This window comes from Phalangium opilio, unplaced genomic scaffold (assembly GCF_054372755.1).
Source record: "Phalangium opilio isolate 3A_F unplaced genomic scaffold, DU_Popi_V2 ptg000487l_1, whole genome shotgun sequence".
Classification (NCBI taxonomy): Eukaryota; Metazoa; Arthropoda; class Arachnida; order Opiliones; family Phalangiidae; genus Phalangium; species Phalangium opilio.
Genome location: NW_028324237.1, coordinates 840,043 through 849,324, shown reverse-complemented (window position 1 = coordinate 849,324; position 9,282 = coordinate 840,043). Strand labels below are relative to the sequence as shown.

The window sequence follows — 9,282 nt, the reverse complement described above, 5'->3', positions numbered from 1 at the left end:
ACGTTCTTTTATATTAGTTCGGTTTCTTTCACTTTTAACTAATTATAATGGCTGGTTCTTTCGAGCGTTAATTAAGAATGAGAAACAACAACCACGATGTTCGGGTGCCATATTTGTTCCAAGGTTTATTGTAGCCTGCTTTGACAAGTTCGTTAGCAACCCCTAGCGATGAGTAATACAAAACAATTTGACCCGCAAAGTTTAAATAAGTCAAATACGTAACAAGTGTGACGTAGTAGCGTGTTAGATCGTGTTCCCCTGACGAAACGTTCTCCGCCAAAACTCTAGTAGGTGAAATCTTCTCAACCTGCAGAGAGCACTCTAGTTTTCTTGACAAGGCCTATTTAAAATGGATGGTCGAGCTTTGCTTGGAAATTCAGAGTAAAAATGGTCGAGAATACATTTCAGGCAACATGAAAATCGTTTAAAAGCGAGGCGTTATTTTTCTTTAACCTTTTTTCATTTTACTGTATAATTTTAAAGCGAATGAGTTCAACTTATTTCAACCCTCTATGCTTCCATTAAGGGCCAACTACAAACTGTTTTTCTCATACGCGTTTCCAGAAAGCGGACCTGATACCAACTCCAATGAGTTATAAATTTGGAATGCAAACCAAATTGTCCTCAAAATTCACAGTACCAGTCACGTACGCCCATCAAAGATTACTTTCTGTCAAAAAATTGACGTTCAACGCTGCTCCAGTTGGAGCCTACGACGATTTAAAAACTATTTCCATTGGTGTAAATATAGAGAGTATGACGCAAATAACCGTAATTTTACAAATTTTACCGGTAAACTACGTAAATTACCACGGTAATAAGCCTGTTATAATACAAAATTCCACAAATTACGGTTATTATTGTTATTCCATAATTTTAATCGCAAACTTACAGTTATTTTTGCTAGGTGTGGTTATGTAACTGGACCTTGCGTTGCACTGATGATCTGTACGTGTGTTTGTTTGTGTGTTTGTGGCCGGGGTACGCCAGGAACAAGGGTGGCTAGATACCGATTAACAAATAATTTCGATAAAATTAATTTGATGGACAGGTGTAGCGAAGCCCATTTGTTGAACGCGTTTCAAATTAAAATATTTCCTCTTAACTAATGTTTCTGGGGTTAGCGCGGGGAGGGGGATACGGAATGCGGGCAAGGTAGCTAGAGTGAAAGATTAATTTTTAGGCGGAAAGGGCACTATGTGTGAAGGCTGGGTTGCTGTGTATGTTGGGTAGACGATAAAACCTTTTCAGCTAAGTGTGGTAAGACCTTAATGTACCCCAACCGAATATTACCTAAACGAGTTAAAAAACACGATTACTGTACTAAATAAACTCATACGAAACTAACAGGCCCTCCCCACTCCCAACCACACCTAGCTGATACGTAAATGTTTTTTCGTGACTTGTTAAAAATTACGGTAATTTCACATCTCTAAGTGCAAGCTCTTTTCCCGAACTAGCTTTACATGATAAGTGTTGCAATTGTGGGTGTCAGAATTAAATGCGAAGAACTACACCCTTTGTTTATCTTAATTACTTAACTTTAATTCATGAAAAACAAGGTTATCGTTTACAAATACTAAATAAACATATCATTTAGTTTGTGGGCTGCTAGGAGCCTCCAGCTATAGGTTGGTATAACAAAAAATCTGATAAGACTTTTAATCGTTCCCTACATGTAAGCTATGACCAAACGTAACGTAACAATTAGAGTTACGAAATGTCAAACTACTCCAACAAGTCAGATTTAGTCGTCGAGGAACGAGTTTCAATTTTGAGAAAACATTTTCCTTCAGTTCCAAATTATCTTCTGTTCGTGTAATGATGTAGAATGGTGTGTATATAAAATATGTAGAATTTTGTCTTCGTGTAAATCTGCAGAATGTATATCTTTAAGTATGTGTAGCGTGTCCAAGAACTCTGTTGTTAGTGCCAGTGATGATATGGTTAAGCCCTTTGCTTCAGAGCCATCTATTTATTTGCAAAGTAATTCTTAATCATTGATTCTCTGAAAACACTTTTACAGATTTGGAGCGAGTTGCTTTGCGTCATGGGAGTCTTAACGATGATTGATATCATTCACAAGCCAGTCAAGGGAATTCCAGGATCAATGATGTCCTTCGCTGCTCAGAAACTCTTTCTTTATTTCGGAGCCATTTTGGGAAAAGGTAGAGTCTTCAGAGTCGAACAATTTATCGGACCCGGGTCGGGATTTTCAAATTTTGGAAATTAAGGGGCAGATAGTTACAAAATTTTAGAGCGCGCGCCCTTATTCCTCTTCCAAGCAGAGCCGCGGTGGTCTAGTGTGACGTCACACAAGCGAATTGTTTGAGAGAGAAAAAATTTAGAAGGGAGCGTGAGCCCCCCTTGCCTGCCTCGCACCGTCGCACGCGTAAACACAAAACACGAAAGATGCCGTATAAATCTATCAATTTTGATGGACGCAAAGAGTTAAAAATACATTCAATCAAAAAAGAAAAAAACCCTAGTGATAGGCATTTGCTATCCATTTTTCACAAATTAGTGGAAAACGATTATTAATAAACAAAGTTGTGGATATAATAAGATTTAACAAGCAAGTTCTGAGAACAACTTTCGAGTATCGATAAAGATAAGATGTTGTAGACAATGGAGAGATAATTCCGAGTTCTAAAAAAACCGTCCATATACATTAAAGCCAGTATTCCACGCGGAATAGCTAAGGTAGTAAAATAAAAAGTTTTCGAATTTCCCTGAAGTGTTAATGTGGTCCAGAAATTTCGAACACTTTTTCTTCGATTTGCAAACTTGGGTGCAACAATGCACACAGACACACCCACACGTCCATTACAGTAAATGGTTTTAGTCAGTGGCTTTCAACCACTCAGTCTTTTTCTATTGGTTTGTGTCGGTGCAGGCTTCGACATTCCTTCGTCACTGGCGATTCGCTTCAGCGTTGGAGTATACCTCTTGATAGTAGTGGTTTTCGTCAATTTGTTCAACGGAGTCTTGAAAGCCAATTTCTCGTCTCAGAAAATAGAGAACATTAACGGAATTCTGGATTTATTGAGAGTACCCGACGTCTGCGTTTACATTTCTGAGTTAATAGAAGACAGTGTTAAACAATTGGTGGAGATTTTTGAACACTTTAATCTCATTTAATTTAATCTAATTAAGGTCCATTAATAAAACTTCAATTCTAACAGACTGACGATGAAATGAAAACTCTCTGGCATCAGCGAGAAAAAGCCTTGGATGCGGGAGACTTACCGTCAGGAAAGCAAATATGGTTTCGTTAACTTTCTTAATGCAAGAACAGCCTGCGTTTTAGTGTGTCTTTAGCACGAAACGTAGCTACTATAGCCTTCTTTAATAATTCTAAACCTTTACTGTAACTTCAAGTTGGTTGGGGTCTATAGACAATTACACTTTAGTTTCCATTATATGATTAATTTCTATCTAAAGAGGTGTTTATGTCTTCCATTATATAGAGTTTATCAAAACTGAGAAGCCTTTGCTATTTAGGTGATACGCGCTAAAATTTCATATTACTTTGAACTTTCACATGGAAGTTCAAGAGCCGCGTATTACCAAAAGCGGATCATGCCTCACACATAAAGTGCGTAAGTCCCAGTTTTCTATAGCTTTGGCCATAGATTTCATGACATTCGCGAAGTAAAAACTAAGCAGACGAACAAAAAAGCTTTTAACCAATCATGAGCCCCCTAACCATAGATAACCTCCTTATTGCCAGACCAATCGGCGACGGCTATTACTATTTTCTTGCATGGGACCTTAGACGTTATGTTATCGATTGGGCGTGTTATCAAAACAGCATTGTCCAAAACGGCTTTTTCATAAACGCGTTTGCCATTATAGCCATTTCTCGTTAGAGCGCATTTTGATTACAGCGTTTATATCTTGAGCGTTGTTTCGTACGCCTTTTCCAAAATATTGTTGTTTATCTTCATTGACTTCCCAAATTAATATGCCTTTTCCAAAAAATTATACTTTATATTCGTTTCCGATATAACATTACTCCTTTTTGCATAATATTGTTCGTTGTTCTATATACTTAATATAAAAGAGATTTCCCTCCCTTTCAATCACAGTTTGGGCGGAAACAGCAACCGCTGTTTTGGGAAATAATGCTGTATTGAGAAACGCGGAAACAGCTACCGCGGTTTTGCAAACCGCTGTTTTGGGAAACGCTTTATTCCAAAACGATCTTTTGAAAACCGCTCAACTACCCGTGAACCCCTCGACTCGACCTCGTCGTCGACAAAACCGGAAAGCTCGGAAGGCAAATTTACGGTATCGTTCGGTAGTCTTTATAATTTATTCAACGGTTTATAGCTCAAATTCCGAACATTTCCGAGTCACTTAATAAGTCTGCAACTAAATATTATAAGATTATTTTTTAATTTCAACAGAAAAATAGCTCCGCGAAAAATAGTAGACTCGAAAACTACAATAAGGCCTGGCTAGGTATCGGCGGTATCCCGATTCAACGAGCCGCCGACGGCTGGGCTCTCCGTAGCCGCGAGAACAGAAAACATTCCTCGGCGACTTAAATAGTCAAAGCAAAAGATGGATCCGAAGGAGGCGCGTTACTGAACTATTTCTCTTCGCGCAAGGGGAGGTTCTTTCCTAGGAACTTAGTGAATATCGTATAGCTCCCCCAGGCACATGTTACGTACTTCATGTGTAAAGCCTAATCGGCTTCTGGTATAACGTTATGTTATTGCTCGAAATTTTGAAAAAAAATGTTGCGAGGAAGCGATGAGTTGTAAAATGGAAATTTTAAGCAGCCCCACTTACACCTGCCGATAGCCCATTTTCAAAGAACTGCTAAATTTTGACAGCGCTCATTTGATAATCCGCTGTTTAAACCAAACTCCAAATGAGCCAATCCCGAAACACGGTTGAAATGACATCATGATATTGACAAAGACTTTTGTTAAATGTATATTTTGCTACACGCCCATGAAATCCACCCGAATTCCTTAAAGTACTCGCGTATTTTAATCGAAATAATAATAATAATAATCTAAGCTTGGTCTATGAAGGTATTTCCACTCTAAGCCTGTGGCTTGTTTACAGATGGGTCCCTTTACAATGTATAGAGGGGTGCAGGGGCTAGCCCCTATGCCAAAGCTAACCTACAGCACTCCCTATAATAACTATTACCGTTGCTGCGAGGCGAAAGCGCTAACCGCTACGCCACCCCACTAAATCGTCATAATTAAAGTCAACCCATCATAGAGTCACTTGAAATTCCCGACCAAAAACTATCAAATCAAGTCAGCATTAATCATGCGGACAAATTTTGCAACCTGATTTAAGTTACTGAATTGAAAAATTAAAGTATCTCACCATTTGACCATTTGGTGATTGCAGATTGCGGACTTTCATGGAAACCGGCCAAATCACAGCATTACACCGCGTGTTCGAGAGAGACTTTCACATCGAATTGGAACTTCAACATTCGACGGCTGAGAATGAAGTCCACGTACTCGGGTTCAAGGACATTGAAGCCAAGTTCCGATTGTGGGCGGCAATGCTTGGAGTCGCTCCTTTCGTCTTCACCGTCGAGCTTCTGACAAGATTCCAGTTTCGAGAACCACTGCACATCATTAAGCTTAAACGAAGATTGTTAGGAATGTAACCACTCGCAACCGAACTTTAAACCGAAAACAGATTTAACAAACACATTGCTAATAGTCGGTTCAGCAGACTAGTATTTGCACGAAGCATAGGTATCTTCATGGTGAAATCACACATGCAAAATTCTACACTACGCGCAAACAAAGACGAAGTAATCCTGCACAGATAATAGCTGATTACAAATTTTTAGACATGGTATAGAAAGAGTGTTATTTTACACTTGGAAATCACCATAAGCTTAAATAACTATAATGGCGTGTATAAATAGGTAACGCGATGTTACACATATACTCAACTGACCAAAGTTCTAAGTGAAACAAAAGAGAAATTCTTAAAATAATTGTAATCGTAAACAAATTCTGTCAGCGAATGAAACTAGTATTTTTCTAAAATTTTAAAAATAAGCACGATCTAGTGAGGGTGCGTTCCAATTACGAAATCCAAAGTTAATAGTATACAGGGTGTTTCTGAAAAGTCCATCACAAATTAAGGGGCGTGTTTATGGGACCAAACTGAGCGGAAAGTACCAAAGAACATGGGGTGTACAACATTTTGTTACGGAGATATGGCCTTCCAAACATTCGCCCCTAAAACAAGGAAATATCCAAAAATGAGGAGTAACACTTAAGACCGACTAACCAGCTTGTTTAAAATTACTAGACAATTTCAATAGCCTTTAATCGAACAATTGATTTCTACCTTTACTAATCAGAAGCATATAAATGAGTAGAAGTATGCCTACGGTGGTAATGTAAAATTAATCCCAAGTGACATGATGTTTCAAGATCTTCCCAGCACCAAGTAAAATGGTTCTGATTGAAGGGACTTTTATTAGCACAGCGTAAACAACGTTATTTTCAGGAATTAGTCCAAATGTCCACGGGCGGCATTACAAAAACGAGGCAGTCTTTCGAATGATACTTGGACATGTTGGAAGATCCCTGGCTTGTTCCTGTTATCTCAAACCGTAAAAAGCTACGCAAATCTTCATCATCACGGACAACACTCTTGTACGTTAGGTATGACCTTGAGAAAACCTAAAAGGACATCTCGAATGTATTTGAAAAACCCATCTCCAATTAAGGGGCGTGTTGTTTGTTTCCAACAGAGTAAACTCGCCCAGAGAACAATTACAATGCAGAGCCACGTTTCGGCGTTAATGGCCCACAAAGGTGGTCCCAAACAAAAGAACAAACTTTAATTTGTTTCGTTCAGTAAGTATTTCATGTGTCATAGATAAAACGCCATGATTAATGCACAAAGAAAATGTTATTGACAAGTTTTCGGACCGCGATGCTGAAATGTGGTGGTGCACCAACGTGCATGAACCACATTCTGTTTATTAAACCTAAGGGTACGTCTTCGAGTAGTTCTGGTAAATCGTCCCGTAAGAACTACAAGTAAGCCACACCGTTTAACCTGGGCTCTAGGAAATATGGCCCAATTAAATTGTCACCCACAATACTACACCACACGTTTAAGCTGAATTGTACTTTGTGAATTCTAACGCAAGTTGCGTGTGGTTTTTTCTTAATCAGCAAACCAATTGGCGGCTGCTTGTTTTTGGATCGTCCTCGAAAATAGTGAGAACTTCGCCTATTCTTAAAAAACAGAGCACTAAAACAGAGCACTATGTTTTTTAAGAAAGGAATAAAAGAGGTTTCACGTACATGTGTTTGTTTTATTAAACTCATAATTCAACGAAGTCTGTTACAATGCCTTTCTTCACAAATGCCGAATATGCGGATATGCACCTAATGTATGGACTAGCCGAGGGGAATGCCGCTGCAGCTGTACGCTTGTATCAGGAAAGATTTCCGCAGAGGCGACTACCAAATCGACTGACGTTCGAGGCTGTGGACAGACGTTTGAGGCAAGATGGACGAATCCAACCGGCTGGACCTCAACCTAGAGCGAGAGCCATCCCAGAGGCCATAGAAGACGAAGTTCTCACCATTTTCGAGGACGAGCCTGAATCAAGTACCCGCCAAGTTGGTCGCCGATTAGGCGTAAACCACACGCTCGTGTGGAAAATCCTCAGAAGCCACCGGTTTCATCCTTTCCATGTTCAAAAAGTTCAAGGTTTGAATCCAGCGGACTACCCACGACGCACGGCGTTTTGTCAGTGGTTTCTGGCTAAAGTAAACGATATCGATTTCCCACGGGATTTGTTGGTTACTGACGAAGCTAACTTTTCACGGGATGGTATTATTAACTTAATAAACATCAATGGTCCCAGCTAAACCCCCACGCAACTTGCGTTAGAAGTCACCAAGTACAATTCAGTTTAAACGTGTGGTGTGGTATTGTGGGTGACAATTTAAATGGGCCATATTTCCTAGAGCCCAGGTTAAACGGTGTGGCTTACTTGCAGTTCTTACGGGACGATTTACCGGAACTACTCGAAGACGTACCCTTAGGTTTGGTAAACAGAATGTGGTTCATGCACGATGGTGCACCACCACATTTCAGCATCGCGGTCCGAAATTATCTTAACGCGACCTTCCCTTTGCGGTGGTTAGGTCGAGGTGGACCTGTGGAGTGGCCTGCTCGATCACCCGATCTGAACCCTTGTGATTTCTTTCTTTGGGGCCACCTGAAAGACTTAGTTTATCAGACTGAAGTGCCCGATGTTGAAGAGCTACGTCGACGAATAATTCACGGCTGTCAAACAATTCGCGAAACTCCAGGCATTTTTCAACGTGTAAGGGAATCATTTGTAAGACGTGCTATTGTGTGCCTTAACGCGGGTGGTGAACACTTTGAACAATTTTTGTAACTAGTTGCAATTAAATGTTAAAACTTGTCAATAAATTCATTTTCTTCGTGCATTAATCATGGCGTTTTATCTATGACACATGAAACACTTACTGAACGAAACAAATTAAAGTTTGTTCTTGTTTTTGGGACCACCTTTGTGGGCCATTAACGCCGAAACGTGGCTCTGCATTGTAATTGTTCTCTGGGCGAGTTTACTCTGTTGGAAACAAACAACACGCCCCTTAATTGGAGATGGGTTTTTCAAATACATTCGAGATGTCCTTTTAGGTTTTCTCAAGGTCATACCTAACGTACAAGAGTGTTGTCCGTGATGATGAAGATTTGCGTAGCTTTTTACGGTTTGAGATAACAGGAACAAGCCAGGGATCTTCCAACATGTCCAAGTATCATTCGAAAGACTGCCTCGTTTTTGTAATGCCGCCCGTGGACATTTGGACTAATTCCTGAAAATAACGTTGTTTACGCTGTGCTAATAAAAGTCCCTTCAATCAGAACCATTTTACTTGGTGCTGGGAAGATCTTGAAACATCATGTCACTTGGGATTAATTTTACATTACCACCGTAGGCATACTTCTACTCATTTATACGCTTCTGATTAGTAAAGGTAGAAATCAATTGTTCGATTAAAGGCTATTGAAATTGTCTAGTAATTTTAAACAAGCTGGTTAGTCGGTCTTAAGTGTTACTCCTCATTTTTGGATATTTCCTTGTTTTAGGGGCGAATGTTTGGAAGGCCATATCTCCGTAACAAAATGTTGTACACCCCATGTTCTTTGGTACTTTCCGCTCAGTTTGGTCCCATAAACACGCCCCTTAATTTGTGATGGACTTTTCAGAAACACCCTGTATACAAC

General features: G+C 39.7%; 1 long non-coding RNA gene across 1 annotated transcript; it reads right to left on the bottom strand.

Annotated features, from left to right (window-relative positions):
- Positions 1-7,313: 7,313 nt before the first annotated feature.
- On the bottom strand, positions 7,314-7,944 carry LOC149593689 (uncharacterized). The gene is made up of 2 exons (XR_016379523.1): positions 7,863-7,944; positions 7,314-7,778 (listed from the first exon to the last, which is right to left on the bottom strand). It is a non-coding gene; the product is annotated as an uncharacterized LOC149593689 (long non-coding RNA).
- Positions 7,945-9,282: the final 1,338 nt, after the last annotated feature.